General features: G+C 38.7%; 1 long non-coding RNA gene across 1 annotated transcript; it reads right to left on the bottom strand.

The window, feature by feature from the left end:
* Nucleotides 1–1448: 1448 nt before the first annotated feature.
* Nucleotides 1449–14831, bottom strand: LOC116408801. The gene is made up of 3 exons (XR_004221262.1): nucleotides 14421–14831; nucleotides 12328–12497; nucleotides 1449–1488 (listed from the first exon to the last, which is right to left on the bottom strand). It is a non-coding gene; the product is annotated as an uncharacterized LOC116408801 (long non-coding RNA).
* Between the last annotated feature and the right edge of the window lie 635 nt (nucleotides 14832–15466).

The raw sequence follows: 15466 nt of genomic DNA, 5'->3' as shown, positions 1-15466 counted from the left end.
CTTGCAGCTAGCCATTGGTAGCTCAGAGCTCACATTCCTAAGGGAGGGGACAGAGGAGAGAACTGAGTAGACTCTGGCCCCAGGAATGAAAGATCTTTCTGAGAGAGCTCAGATACCCTAACAACATGTTTACAAAAAAGGAGACCAGAAATCCTGTGTTTCTTTCCTTCTCCTTTAAACTGCGATTTTTATTCACAATTTTTCTCGAAAAGTTTGCAAGATATTCAAAGTGATATATTAAATAGTGACCAGGTGGGATTTATTAAAGGTTGACAATCTCCAGATGGTACCAGAAGATTTATAGACTTAGTTTACACAATCCATAAGACAAAAACTCCAGCATTAATCATTTATTTGGATGCAGAAAAAGAATTTGACAGAATACACCATGAATTAATAGAAAAGGTTTTATCTAAATTAGGTTGTGATTATTCTATCATACATGCTGTTTCTGTAATATGTCAAAATCCTAAAGCCATAGTCAATGAAGGCTTGCTTTCTCATACATTTTATCTTTCTAATGGCACACGTCAGGGTCGCTCTCTTTTTCCACCAATTTTTAATCTGACAATGGAAATTCCATCCCAAACAATTAGAGACATGAACTGTCTGGTTTTCAAATTGGACTCAAAGAACACTGTATTGGTTTATATACTGAGCATGTAAAGGTAAACTAAAGTCCAGGACCGGATGGTATCCATCCCAGGGTATTTAACGAGCTTAACAGAACTTGCCAGACTAATATAATTGCCTTTTATGAGGAGGGGAGCAGGAAGCTTGGTGCTGGAATGGCAGTTGATGTCATCTACTTAGATTTGGCCTAGAACATAATATTTGTTCTTGGATAGTAAACTGGCTGAAGGATAGATTACAAAGAGTGGTGGTAAATGGAACATTTTCTAATTGGGCCAGTGTTTTTAGTGGAGTACCGCAGGGGTCAGTCCTTGGTCCTTAACTTGTTTATTAATGACCTGGAGGTGGGCATAGGAAATACTGTTTCTATTTTTGCTGATGACACTAAATTGTGCAAAACTATGCGTTCCATGCAGGATGCTGCCACTTTGCTGAGCGAGTTGATTACATTGGAAAACTGGGCAGCAAAATGGAAAATGAGGTTCAATGAGGTTGATGAGGTTCAAAGATATGCATTTTGATAGAAAAAATATAAATGCAAATTATACATTAAATGGTAGTGTGTTGGGGGTTTCCTTACTGGAGAAGGATCTGGGGGATTTTGTAGTTAATAAGTTGTCTAATTCCAGGCAGTGTCATTCTGTGGCTACTAAAGCAAATAAAGTGCTGTCTTGAATAAAAAATGACTCAAGAGATGAAAACTATTATATTTTTCTCTCGTCATATGCCTCTGGTAAAGACTCACCTTGAGTATGCAGTGCAGTTTTGGGCTCCAGTCCTTAAGAAGGATATTAATGAGCTGGAGAGGGTGCAGAGACTGCAACTAAACTGGTAAAGGGTTGGGGTTGTTTTCTCCTTCAAAAAAAAAAAGAAGTATGCAAAGGAACATGATTACTGTGCAGAAGTACATAAAAGTGGATTATAGAGAGACAGTAGGGTGTTCTTTTGTCCCCATAAAAACAATGGAGCACCAGAGGCCACCCCTAAAGATTAGAGAAACAGAACTTTCTTTTGAAGCAGTGTAGGTGGTTTAGTCAGCACTAAACCACCTACACTGCTTCAAAAGAAAGTTCTGTTTCTCTAATCTTTAGGGGTGGCCTCTGGTGCTCTCTTGATATATATTGTTTGTGTATATGAGTGTATAGATAAGTCGGAATTAAGGTGGCCACACGCGCACCGATAATACGATATAAAACGATATTCGGTGTATGGTATGTCGGCGAGTCGACCGATATCGCAGGAAGCTGCTGATATCGGCCGACTCGCCGATCGGGCCAGTTTAAAAATTTTGATCGGGCGCCATAGAAGGCACCTGACCAAAATCTTCCTTCACCGCTGAATCGGCAGAAGGAGGTAGAAATCCTATTGTTTCTACCAATTTAACTATGTAACACAATCTCCCCAACATCCCAACATCCCCAACATCCCAGCATGCCATGTCACTTAGTCAGACATGGGTCAGTAATCAGACGCAGGCAATGCAGAGTAAAGGATGATAGTAAAAATGATTGAATGAGAATGTATTTTCCAGCTGACATGCATTTAACAACCAATCATAAGACAGGTAAAAAGTAGAACAAAGGGTATTTGGGAGAAAATAGTAAAGATCTTGCAATTATTATTATTATTATTATTAACATTTATTTATAAAACACCAACATATTCTGCAGCGCTGTACAATAAGTGGGTTTCATACAATGGACATACAGAGTAACATATAAAGCAATCAATAACCGATACAAGAGGTGAAGAGAGCCCTGCCCAAAAGAGCTTACAATCTACAAATACAAATTGCTATTAAGCCAGGCAGAATGGGCTAAGATCTATTTTGATTTTAGGGCAGTGTCAGACAGGAGATTACTTGCCCGTGATAATCCCCAAAATATGCCATCCCAACAGCAAAAGTGTAAATTGCAATGTAAAATGCAGCAATACGATGTAAAAAAATGTAAATTGCGGCAAGAGGACAGAAGATTTACCCACTAAGGTAAGTGACCGAAAATGTAAATTGCGGCAAGAGGACAGAAGATTTACCCACTAAGGTAAGTGAAAAAAATGTAAATTGCGGCAAGAGGACAAAAGATTTACCCACAAAGGTAAGTGACCGAAAATTTAAAGTGCGGCAAGAGGACAGAAGATTTACCCAATAAGGTAAGTGGGAAAAAATGTAAATTGCGGCAAGAGGACAGAAGATTTACCCACTAAGGTAAGTGGAAAAAAATTTAAATTGCGGCGAGGACAGAAGATTTACCCACAAAGGTAAGTGACCGAAAATTTAAAGTGCAGCAAGAGGACAGAAGATTTAGCCACTAAGGTAAGTGGAAAAAAATGTAAATTGCGGCAAGAGGACAGAAGATTTACCCACAAAGGTAAGTGACCGAAAATTTAAAGTGAGGCAAGAGGACAGAAGATTTACCCACTAAGGTAAGTGACCGAAAATTTAAAGTGAGGCAAGAGGACAGAAGATTTACCCACTAAGGTAAGTGAAAAAAATGTAAATTGCGGCAAGAGGACAGAAGATTTACCCACTAAGGTAAGTGACCGAAAATTTAAAGTGCAGCAAGAGGACAGAAGATTTACCCACTAAGGTAAGTGAAAAAAATGTAAATTGCGGCAAGAGGACAGATTTACCCACTAAGGTAAGTGAAAAAAATGTAAATTGCGGCAAGAGGACAGAAGATTTACCCACAAAGGTAAGTGACTGAAAATTTAAATTGCGGCAAGAGGACAGAAGATTTACCCACAAAGGTAAGTGACCTAAAATTTAAAGTGCAGCAAGAGGACAGAAGATTTACCCACAAAGGTAAGTGACCTAAAATTTAAAGTGCAGCAAGAGGACAGAAGATTTACCCACTAAGGTAAGTGAAAAAAATGTAAATTGCGGCAAGAGGACAGAAGATTTACCCATTAAGGTAAGTGAAAAAAATGTAAATTGCGGCAAGAGGACAGAAGATTTACCCACTAAGGTAAGTGGAAAAAAATGTAAATTGCGGCAAGAGGACAGAAGATTTACCCACTAAGGTAAGTGACCAAAAATTTAAAGTGCGGCAAGAGGACAGAAGATTTACCCACTAAGGTAAGTGAAAAAAATGTAAATTACGGCAAGAGGACAGAAGATTTACCCACTAAGGTAAGTGACCGAAAATTTAAAGTGAGGCAAGAGGACAGAAGATTTACCCACTAAGGTAAGTGAAAAAAATGTAAATTGCGGCAAGAGGACAGAAGATTTACCCACTAAGGTAAGTGACCGAAAATTTAAAGTGCGGCAAGAGGACAGAAGATTTACCCACTAAGGTAAGTGAAAAAAATGTAAATTACGGCAAGAGGACAGAAGATTTACCCACTAAGGTAAGTGACCGAAAATTTAAAGTGCGGCAAGAGGACAGAAGATTTACCCACTAAGGTAAATGAAAAAAATGTAAATTGCGGCAAGAGGACAGAAGATTTACCCACAAAGGTAAGTGAAAAAAATGTAAATTGCGGCAAGAGGACAGAAGATTTACCCACAAAGGTAAGTGACAGAAAATTTAAAGTGCGGCAAGAGGACAGAAGATTTACCCACAAAGGTAAGTGAAAAAAATGTAAATTGCGGCAAGAGGACAGAAGATTTACCCACTAAGGTAAGTGACCGAAAATTTAAAGTGCGGCAAGAGGACAGAAGATTTACCCACTAAGGTAAGTGGAAAAAAATGTAAATTGCGGCAAGAGGACAGAAGATTTACCCACTAAGGTAAGTGAAAAAAATGTAAATTGCGGCAAGAGGACAGAAGATTTACCCACAAAGGTAAGTGGAAAAAAATGTAAATTGCGGCAAGAGGACAGAAGATTTACCCACTAAGGTAAGTGGAAAAAAATTAAAAATTGCGGCAAGAGGACAGAAGATTTACCCACTAAGGTAAGTGGAAAAAAATGTAAATTGCGGCAAGAGGACAGAAGATTTACCCACTAAGGTAAGTGACCGAAAATTTAAATTGCGGCAAGAGGACAGAAGATTTACCCACAAAGGTAAGTGACCGAAAATTTAAAGTGCAGCAAGAGGACAGAAGATTTACCCACTAAGGTAAGTGAAAAAAATGTAAATTGCGGCAAGAGGACAGAAGATTTTCCCACAAAGGTAAGTGAAAAAAATGTAAATTGCGGCAAGAGGACAGAAGATTTACCCACTAAGGTAAGTGACTGAAAATTTAAAGTGCAGCAAGAGGACAGAAGATTTACCCACTAAGGTAAGTGACCGGAAATTTTAAGTGCAGCAAGAGGACAGAAGATTTACCCACTAAGGTAAGTGAAAAAAATGTAAATTGCGGCAAGAGGACAGAAGATTTACCCACTAAGGTAAGTGACCGAAAATTTAAAGTGCAGCAAGAGGACAGAAGATTTACCCACTAAGGTAAGTGAAAAAAATGTAAATTGCGGCAAGAGGACAGAAGATTTACCCACTAAGGTAAGTGAAAAAAATGTAAATTGCGGCACGAGGACAGAAGATTTACCCACTAAGGTAAGTGGAAAAAAATGTAAATTGTGGCAAGAGGACAGAAGATTTACCCACTAAGGTAAGTGGAAAAAAATGTAAATTGCGGCAAGAGGACAGAAGATTTACCCACTAAGGTAAGTGGAAAAAAATGTAAATTGCGGCAAGAGGACAGAAGATTTACCCACAAAGGTAAGTGACCGAAAATTTAAATTGCGGCAAGAGGACAGAAGATTTACCCACAAAGGTAAGTGACCGAAAATTTAAAGTGCAGCAAGAGGACAGAAGATTTACCCACTAAGGTAAGTGAAAAAAATGTAAATTGCGGCAAGAGGACAGAAGATTTACCCACTAAGGTAAGTGGAAAAAAATGTAAATTGCGGCAAGAGGACAGAAGATTTACCCACTAAGGTAAGTGGAAAAAAATGTAAATTGCGGCAAGAGGACAGAAGATTTACCCACTAAGGTAAGTGACCGAAAATGTAAATTGCGGCAAGAGGACAGAAGATTTACCCACAAAGGTAAGTGACAGAAAATTTAAAGTGCGGCAAGATGACAGAAGATTTACCCACTAAGGTAAGTGACCGAAAATTTAAAGTGCGGCAAGAGGACAGAAGATTTACCTACTAAGGTAAGTGACCGAAAATTTAAAGTGCGGCAAGATGACAGAAGATTTACCCACTAAGGTAAGTGAAAAAAATGTAAATTGCGGCAAGAGGACAGAAGATTTACCCATTAAGGTAAGTGAAAAAAATGTAAATTGCGGCAAGAGGACAGAAGATTTACCCACTAAGGTAAGTGGAAAAAAATGTAAATTGCGGCAAGAGGACAGAAGATTTACCCACTAAGGTAAGTGACCGAAAATTTAAAGTGCGGCAAGAGGACAGAAGATTTACCCACTAAGGTAAGTGAAAAAAATGTAAATTACGGCAAGAGGACAGAAGATTTACCCACTAAGGTAAGTGACCGAAAATTTAAAGTGAGGCAAGAGGACAGAAGATTTACCCACTAAGGTAAGTGAAAAAAATGTAAATTGCGGCAAGAGGACAGAAGATTTACCCACTAAGGTAAGTGACCGAAAATTTAAAGTGCGGCAAGAGGACAGAAGATTTACCCACTAAGGTAAGTGAAAAAAATGTAAATTACGGCAAGAGGACAGAAGATTTACCCACTAAGGTAAGTGACCGAAAATTTAAAGTGAGGCAAGAGGACAGAAGATTTACCCACTAAGGTAAGTGAAAAAAAATGTAAATTGCGGCAAGAGGACAGAAGATTTACCCACTAAGGTAAGTGAAAAAAATGCAAATTGTGGCAAGAGGACAGAAGATTTACCCACTAAGGTAAGTGACCGAAAATTTAAAGTGCGGCAAGAGGACAGAAGATTTACCCACTAAGGTAAGTGAAAAAAATGTAAATTGCGGCAAGAGGACAGAAGATTTACCCACAAAGGTAAGTGAAAAAAATGTAAATTGCGGCAAGAGGACAGAAGATTTACCCACAAAGGTAAGTGACAGAAAATTTAAAGTGCGGCAAGAGGACAGAAGATTTACCCACAAAGGTAAGTGAAAAAAATGTAAATTGCGGCAAGAGGACAGAAGATTTACCCACTAAGGTAAGTGACCGAAAATTTAAAGTGCGGCAAGAGGACAGAAGATTTACCCACTAAGGTAAGTGGAAAAAAATGTAAATTGCGGCAAGAGGACAGAAGATTTACCCACTAAGGTAAGTGAAAAAAATGTAAATTGCGGCAAGAGGACAGAAGATTTACCCACAAAGGTAAGTGGAAAAAAATGTAAATTGCGGCAAGAGGACAGAAGATTTACCCACTAAGGTAAGTGGAAAAAAATGAAAAATTGCGGCAAGAGGACAGAAGATTTACCCACTAAGGTAAGTGGAAAAAAATGAAAAATTGCGGCAAGAGGACAGAAGATTTACCCACTAAGGTAAGTGGAAAAAAATGTAAATTGCGGCAAGAGGACAGAAGATTTACCCACTAAGGTAAGTGACCGAAAATTTAAATTGCGGCAAGAGGACAGAAGATTTACCCACAAAGGTAAGTGACCGAAAATTTAAAGTGCAGCAAGAGGACAGAAGATTTACCCACTAAGGTAAGTGAAAAAAATGTAAATTGCGGCAAGAGGACAGAAGATTTACCCACTAAGGTAAGTGACTGAAAATTTAAAGTGCAGCAAGAGGACAGAAGATTTACCCACTAAGGTAAGTGACCAGAAATTTTAAGTGCAGCAAGAGGACAGAAGATTTACCCACTAAGGTAAGTGAAAAAAATGTAAATTGCGGCAAGAGGACAGAAGATTTACCCACTAAGGTAAGTGACCGAAAATTTAAAGTGCAGCAAGAGGACAGAAGATTTACCCACTAAGGTAAGTGACCGGAAATTTTAAGTGCAGCAAGAGGACAGAAGATTTACCCACTAAGGTAAGTGAAAAAAATGTAAATTGCGGCAAGAGGACAGAAGATTTACCCACTAAGGTAAGTGACCGAAAATTTAAAGTGCAGCAAGAGGACAGAAGATTTACCCACTAAGGTAAGTGAAAAAAATGTAAATTGCGGCAAGAGGACAGAAGATTTACCCACTAAGGTAAGTGAAAAAAATGTAAATTGCGGCAAGAGGACAGAAGATTTACCCACTAAGGTAAGTGGAAAAAAATGTAAATTGTGGCAAGAGGACAGAAGATTTACCCACTAAGGTAAGTGGAAAAAAATGTAAATTGCGGCAAGAGGACAGAAGATTTACCCACTAAGGTAAGTGGAAAAAAATGTAAATTGCGGCAAGAGGACAGAAGATTTACCCACAAAGGTAAGTGACCGAAAATTTAAATTGCGGCAAGAGGACAGAAGATTTACCCACAAAGGTAAGTGACCGAAAATTTAAAGTGCAGCAAGAGGACAGAAGATTTACCCACTAAGGTAAGTGAAAAAAATGTAAATTGCGGCAAGAGGACAGAAGATTTACCCACTAAGGTAAGTGAAAAAAATGTAAATTGCGGCAAGAGGACAGAAGATTTACCCACTAAGGTAAGTGACCGAAAATTTAAAGTGCGGCAAGAGGACAGAAGATTTACCCACTAAGGTAAGTGAAAAAATGTAAATTGCGGCAAGAGGACAGAAGATTTACCCACTAAGGTAAGTGACCGAAAATTTAAAGTGCGGCAAGAGGACAGAAGATTTACCCACTAAGGTAAGTGAAAAAAATGTAAATTGCGGCAAGAGGACAGAAGATTTACCCACTAAGGTAAGTGACCGAAAATTTAAAGTGAGGCAAGAGGACAGAAGATTTACCCACTAAGGTAAGTGAAAAAAATGTAAATTGCGGCAAGAGGACAGAAGATTTACCCACTAAGGTAAGTGAAAAAAATGCAAATTGTGGCAAGAGGACAGAAGATTTACCCACTAAGGTAAGTGACCGAAAATTTAAAGTGCGGCAAGAGGACAGAAGATTTACCCACTAAGGTAAGTGAAAAAAATGTAAATTGCGGCAAGAGGACAGAAGATTTACCCACAAAGGTAAGTGAAAAAAATGTAAATTGCGGCAAGAGGACAGAAGATTTACCCACAAAGGTAAGTGACAGAAAATTTAAAGTGCGGCAAGAGGACAGAAGATTTACCCACAAAGGTAAGTGAAAAAAATGTAAATTGCGGCAAGAGGACAGAAGATTTACCCACTAAGGTAAGTGACCGAAAATTTAAAGTGCGGCAAGAGGACAGAAGATTTACCCACTAAGGTAAGTGGAAAAAAATGTAAATTGCGGCAAGAGGACAGAAGATTTACCCACTAAGGTAAGTGAAAAAAATGTAAATTGCGGCAAGAGGACAGAAGATTTACCCACAAAGGTAAGTGGAAAAAAATGTAAATTGCGGCAAGAGGACAGAAGATTTACCCACTAAGGTAAGTGGAAAAAAATGAAAAATTGCGGCAAGAGGACAGAAGATTTACCCACTAAGGTAAGTGGAAAAAAATGAAAAATTGCGGCAAGAGGACAGAAGATTTACCCACTAAGGTAAGTGGAAAAAATGTAAATTGCGGCAAGAGGACAGAAGATTTACCCACTAAGGTAAGTGACCGAAAATTTAAATTGCGGCAAGAGGACAGAAGATTTACCCACAAAGGTAAGTGACCGAAAATTTAAAGTGCAGCAAGAGGACAGAAGATTTACCCACTAAGGTAAGTGAAAAAAATGTAAATTGCGGCAAGAGGACAGAAGATTTTCCCACAAAGGTAAGTGAAAAAAATGTAAATTGCGGCAAGAGGACAGAAGATTTACCCACTAAGGTAAGTGACTGAAAATTTAAAGTGCAGCAAGAGGACAGAAGATTTACCCACTAAGGTAAGTGACCAGAAATTTTAAGTGCAGCAAGAGGACAGAAGATTTACCCACTAAGGTAAGTGAAAAAAATGTAAATTGCGGCAAGAGGACAGAAGATTTACCCACTAAGGTAAGTGACCGAAAATTTAAAGTGCAGCAAGAGGACAGAAGATTTACCCACTAAGGTAAGTGAAAAAAATGTAAATTGCGGCAAGAGGACAGAAGATTTACCCACTAAGGTAAGTGACCGAAAATTTAAAGTGCAGCAAGAGGACAGAAGATTTACCCACTAAGGTAAGTGAAAAAAATGTAAATTGCGGCAAGAGGACAGAAGATTTACCCACTAAGGTAAGTGAAAAAAATGTAAATTGCGGCACGAGGACAGAAGATTTACCCACTAAGGTAAGTGGAAAAAAATGTAAATTGTTGCAAGAGGACAGAAGATTTACCCACTAAGGTAAGTGGAAAAAAATGTAAATTGCGGCAAGAGGACAGAAGATTTACCCACTAAGGTAAGTGGAAAAAAATGTAAATTGCGGCAAGAGGACAGAAGATTTACCCACAAAGGTAAGTGACCGAAAATTTAAATTGCGGCAAGAGGACAGAAGATTTACCCACAAAGGTAAGTGACCGAAAATTTAAAGTGCAGCAAGAGGACAGAAGATTTACCCACTAAGGTAAGTGAAAAAAATGTAAATTGCGGCAAGAGGACAGAAGATTTACCCACTAAGGTAAGTGGAAAAAAATGTAAATTGCGGCAAGAGGACAGAAGATTTACCCACTAAGGTAAGTGGAAAAAAATGTAAATTGCGGCAAGAGGACAGAAGATTTACCCACTAAGGTAAGTGACCGAAAATGTAAATTGCGGCAAGAGGACAGAAGATTTACCCACAAAGGTAAGTGACAGAAAATTTAAAGTGCGGCAAGATGACAGAAGATTTACCCACTAAGGTAAGTGACCGAAAATTTAAAGTGCGGCAAGAGGACAGAAGATTTACCCACTAAGGTAAGTGACCGAAAATTTAAAGTGCGGCAAGAGGACAGAAGATTTACCCACTAAGGTAAGTGAAAAAAATGTAAATTGCGGCAAGAGGACAGAAGATTTACCCACTAAGGTAAGTGACCGAAAATTTAAAGTGCGGCAAGAGGACAGAAGATTTACCCACTAAGGTAAGTGACCGAAAATTTAAAGTGCGGCAAGAGGACAGAAGATTTACCCACTAAGGTAAGTGAAAAAAATGTAAATTGCGGCAAGAGGACAGAAGATTTACCCACAAAGGTAAGTGACCGAAAATTTAAAGTGCGGCAAGAGGACAGAAGATTTACCCACTAAGGTAAGTGACCGAAAATTTAAAGTGCGGCAAGAGGACAGAAGATTTACCCACTAAGGTAAGTGAAAAAAATGTAAATTGCGGCAAGAGGACAGAAGATTTACCCACTAAGGTAAGTGACCGAAAATTTAAAGTGCGGCAAGAGGACAGAAGATTTACCCACTAAGGTAAGTGACCGAAAATTTAAAGTGCGGCAAGAGGACAGAAGATTTACCCACTAAGGTAAGTGAAAAAAATGTAAATTGCGGCAAGAGGACAGAAGATTTACCCACTAAGGTAAGTGGAAAAAAATGTAAATTGCGGCAAGAGGACAGAAGATTTACCCACTAAGGTAAGTGGAAAAAAATGTAAATTGCGGCAAGAGGACAGAAGATTTACCCACTAAGGTAAGTGGAAAAAAATGTAAATTGCGGCAAGAGGACAGAAGATTTACCCACTAAGGTAAGTGAAAAAAATGTAAATTGCGGCAAGAGGACAGAAGATTTACCCACTAAGGTAAGTGACCGAAAATGTAAATTGCGGCAAGAGGACAGAAGATTTACCCACTAAGGTAAGTGGAAAAAAATGTAAATTGCGGCAAGAGGACAGAAGATTTACCCACTAAGGTAAGTGGAAAAAAATGTAAATTGCGGCAAGAGGACAGAAGATTTACCCACTAAGGTAAGTGGAAAAAAAATGTAAATTGCGGCAAGAGGACAGAAGATTTACCCACTAAGGTAAGTGAAAAAAATGTAAATTGCGGCAAGAGGACAGAAGATTTACCCACTAAGGTAAGTGACCGAAAATGTAAATTGCGGCAAGAGGACAGAAGATTTACCCACTAAGGTAAGTGACCGAAAATGTAAATTGCGGCAAGAGGACAGAAGATTTACCCACAAAGGTAAGTGACAGAAAATTTAAAGTGCGGCAAGATGACAGAAGATTTACCCACTAAGGTAAGTGACCGAAAATTTAAAGTGCGGCAAGAGGACAGAAGATTTACCCACTAAGGTAAGTGACCGAAAATTTAAAGTGCGGCAAGAGGACAGAAGATTTACCCACTAAGGTAAGTGAAAAAAATGTAAATTGCTGCAAGAGGACAGAAGATTTACCCACTAAGGTAAGTGACCGAAAATTTAAAGTGCGGCAAGAGGACAGAAGATTTACCCACTAAGGTAAGTGACCGAAAATTTAAAGTGCGGCAAGAGGACAGAAGATTTACCCACTAAGGTAAGTGAAAAAAATGTAAATTGCGGCAAGAGGACAGAAGATTTACCCACTAAGGTAAGTGACCGAAAATTTAAAGTGCAGCAAGAGGACAGAAGATTTACCCACTAAGGTAAGTGAAAAAAATGTAAATTGCGGCAAGAGGACAGAAGATTTACCCACTAAGGTAAGTGAAAACAATACAAAATGCAGCAAGAGGACAGAAGTTAAAAAAAATATAAAATGCAGCAGGACAGAAGATTTACCAAGTAAGGAAGTATCTTTTTTAAGCAAGAAAACAAAACACTCAGTATGGCGTTAGCTTTAAAGAGGCAGTTGACCTTTAAGTTAACAATGATTCAATCTGGTTTTGGGGGTTACTGACCTCAGCAGACAAAAAGCCTGGAGTCTGTTCCTTGCATCCCTTGCACATGCTTGGTGTGATGGAAGAGAAAGCATGGAGATTGTGCCTTATTGTTAAACATGGGTTCGGTTCTACTTTAAATCTTCGGGTTGAAAAGCTGGATTTACAGCAGACCAGAGAGCAAATGTTTCCTTATGAAAGAAAAAGAACAAATGAGCATATGAAATTATATATTCTTGCTATAAAATATTAGATTATTTAGTCATATTGGAGTCCCATATAAAAGTGTGAACTGATTTCATACAGTTCACAGAACTCTTTAAGTTGCCTCCTTCCATCCTTATATTTCATAGTAGGGGGTACAGGTATTGTTAGTACTTTGATTGGGTCATTGAAGCGCTGTAACAGCATGAATAAAGGAATACAATGATCAAATGCTAAAGCACTGCTAATATAGGGTGTTCTATTATTTTGACAGGTTTCAATGTGCCCTTCTGTGAGCAGACGTGTGTGTTGTCTCTGGGATGTACCATTCCTCAGTTACATCTTGGGCATCCCCTTTAACTAGACATGCTGACCTCAGCATCCTTCGTTACAGCTGAGAAATATGTGCTGAATAAGGCCAGCAAGTCAGCCTGGTTCTTCCGATAAGATTTAAGTGACATGAAAAGTGATGCTTATACATTGAATAAAAGTTTTAGTTGTTTTGTAGCAGCAGAGTGCGCCTGTGATTTATATTACTTTACAAGTTCTAGGCTCTAAAGATGTAGATAAGAGCCTGAACCCAACATCCCAAACCCCTTGCTTAGTCCTGTCAAGGTCTCCACACTCTGTGTTTTTCCACACAAAAAACATTGATCAATAGATCAATGCAAACTGTGTCAATTTTATTATGCACATTTAAAATTCCAGACATCAAAGGTTTGCAGCACGACTGTGTACTACGGTTTTGTGTCTGAGAAAGTGACAAAATGAAACTATGCACACTACACTTGCACTAGTAAATAAGCCTGCACTCTGCAGAACCTTTAATTGGAGGTTTGATCAAAGTTGTATTGGGTCATTCCTTTAAATGATTAGCTTGACTCCTGTGCAACGGTGATTTAATTAGACTCCATTTAAAGGAGAAGGAAAGGCAAAGTCACTTAGGGGTGGCAAAATGTTAGGCGCCCCCAAGTGACTTTAATCGCTTACCTTGTACCCCGGGCTGGTGCCCCTGTTAGGAGAAAACAGCACCAGCTCGGGGTACCTGTAGCGATGCGCTTCCTCCTTCCGGCTTCGTTTTGCCGGCTAATTCTCGGGACCGGCGCATGCGCAGTAGAGTGAAAAGCCGACTTCTCTGTTAAAGTTCCACTATTCACTCTACTGCGCATGCGCGCGCAGCAATACAGGAAGTAGGAAACGATCGCTCCAGGTACCCCGGGCTGGTGCTGTTCTCTCCTAACAGAGGCACCAGCCCGGGGTACAAGGTAAGCGATTTAAGTCACTTGGGGGTGCCTAACATTTTGGCACCCCCAAGTGACTTTGCCTTTCCTTCTCCTTTAAGTCATAGAGAACAGGAAAACCCCTTCATTGTACACACACCACTTTAAATAAACATCAAATTGCTTCAGATATTATTAAATGGAAAATTATAGTTAAATGATTGCAATATTCAAAATTGTGCTTTAAGTGGATTATGATTCTGATAAATCTATACAGATATAAAATTGTGAAAAAATAATTCATAATTAAATTGGTGCACAGAGCTCAGATTTCGAGTGCCTGAAATAATCCCCCCCCCCCCAGGGTTTCAGAGGTCCTTGGGAGCAATCCTGTTTGGTTTACCTTCAGCGCTTACGGCCGTGTAGTACTTTCCTTCTTATACATTACTTTACACCCTATAAGAAATGTCGTACCCACTAACACTGACATAGCGCTTTTAACAAGTTACATTTTATAAGCAAATTCCATTGCAGCACTATACACTCTGACCCCATTTCTACCTCACACCGAGGGCTGGAATTAATGACGTATAACAGGTCCGCCCCATAAGTGGCCCCAGAGAAACCTTGTTAAAGCGATACTGACAGAGTTTTATTCTTTTTTTTTAACTTGCCATGTTATTTACTTACCTGATAGCTACTGAAACGCTATTAAAAAATCCCATGGTCCAGCTGGTCCTCTGTCCGCACCTTCTGAATCTACATCCCACAACGCCGCCATCTTCTTTCTTCTCTTCCTGGTTCCTGGATCGCCGCCCCTGCAATAAAAAAACGCTTACCTTTACAACAATCGACGACGGGACCTGCGCTGCCCTTTCTTGCTTCAGTGCGTGATGACGTCATTGCGCACGTCGATGATCAGGAACAGGGGCACCGATGCTTGTAGTTTATTCTTTAGCCTGCTTGACTACTGCTGCACATGTTGTGTGTGTATATCTGCGAAAAAGCGCACTTTAACACTGGAATAACACAAAGTAAGTATCAGTGGCATCCAAATACACAAGATCCCATATTACAATATTTAATATTCCAATCTAATCAAATATTAAATAAATAACAACAAAGAATAACAATTTAAAATTAAAACAACATGCTGGTATTACTATAATAATACTGCCAGCACAATAACATCTATATATAAAAATATAAGATACCAATAATATTATATTAGCTACTAATAATACAATAAAGGTATACATAAAGCAAAATAATTTGCTTGTAGTACTGGTATAACTAGTATAATACTACTATTCTAATACTATAGTAATCAAGCAATACTATAATGATATAATACTACTAAACAGGTATAATACTACTATACCACTAGAGCCATACTATATAGGTATAATACTACTATACCACGTGAGCCATACTATACTGGTATAATACTACTATACCACGAAAGCCATCCTATACTGGTATAATACTACTATACCACGAGAGCCATACTATAATGGTATAATACTACTATGCTGGTATAATACTACTATACCACTAGAGCCAGACTATACAGATATAATACTACCATACCAATAGAGCCATACTATACTGGTATAATACTACTATACCACGAGAGCCATACTATACTGGTATAATACTTCTATAACACAAGAGCCATACTATACTGGTATAATACTCCTATACGACTAGTATGCTGGTATAATGGTATTACTAGT

This window comes from Xenopus tropicalis, chromosome 2 (assembly GCF_000004195.4).
Source record: "Xenopus tropicalis strain Nigerian chromosome 2, UCB_Xtro_10.0, whole genome shotgun sequence".
Lineage (NCBI taxonomy): Eukaryota > Metazoa > Chordata > Amphibia > Anura > Pipidae > Xenopus > Xenopus tropicalis.
Note: the sequence above shows the minus strand (reverse complement) of the source record. Positions and strands in the feature narration are given on the sequence as shown.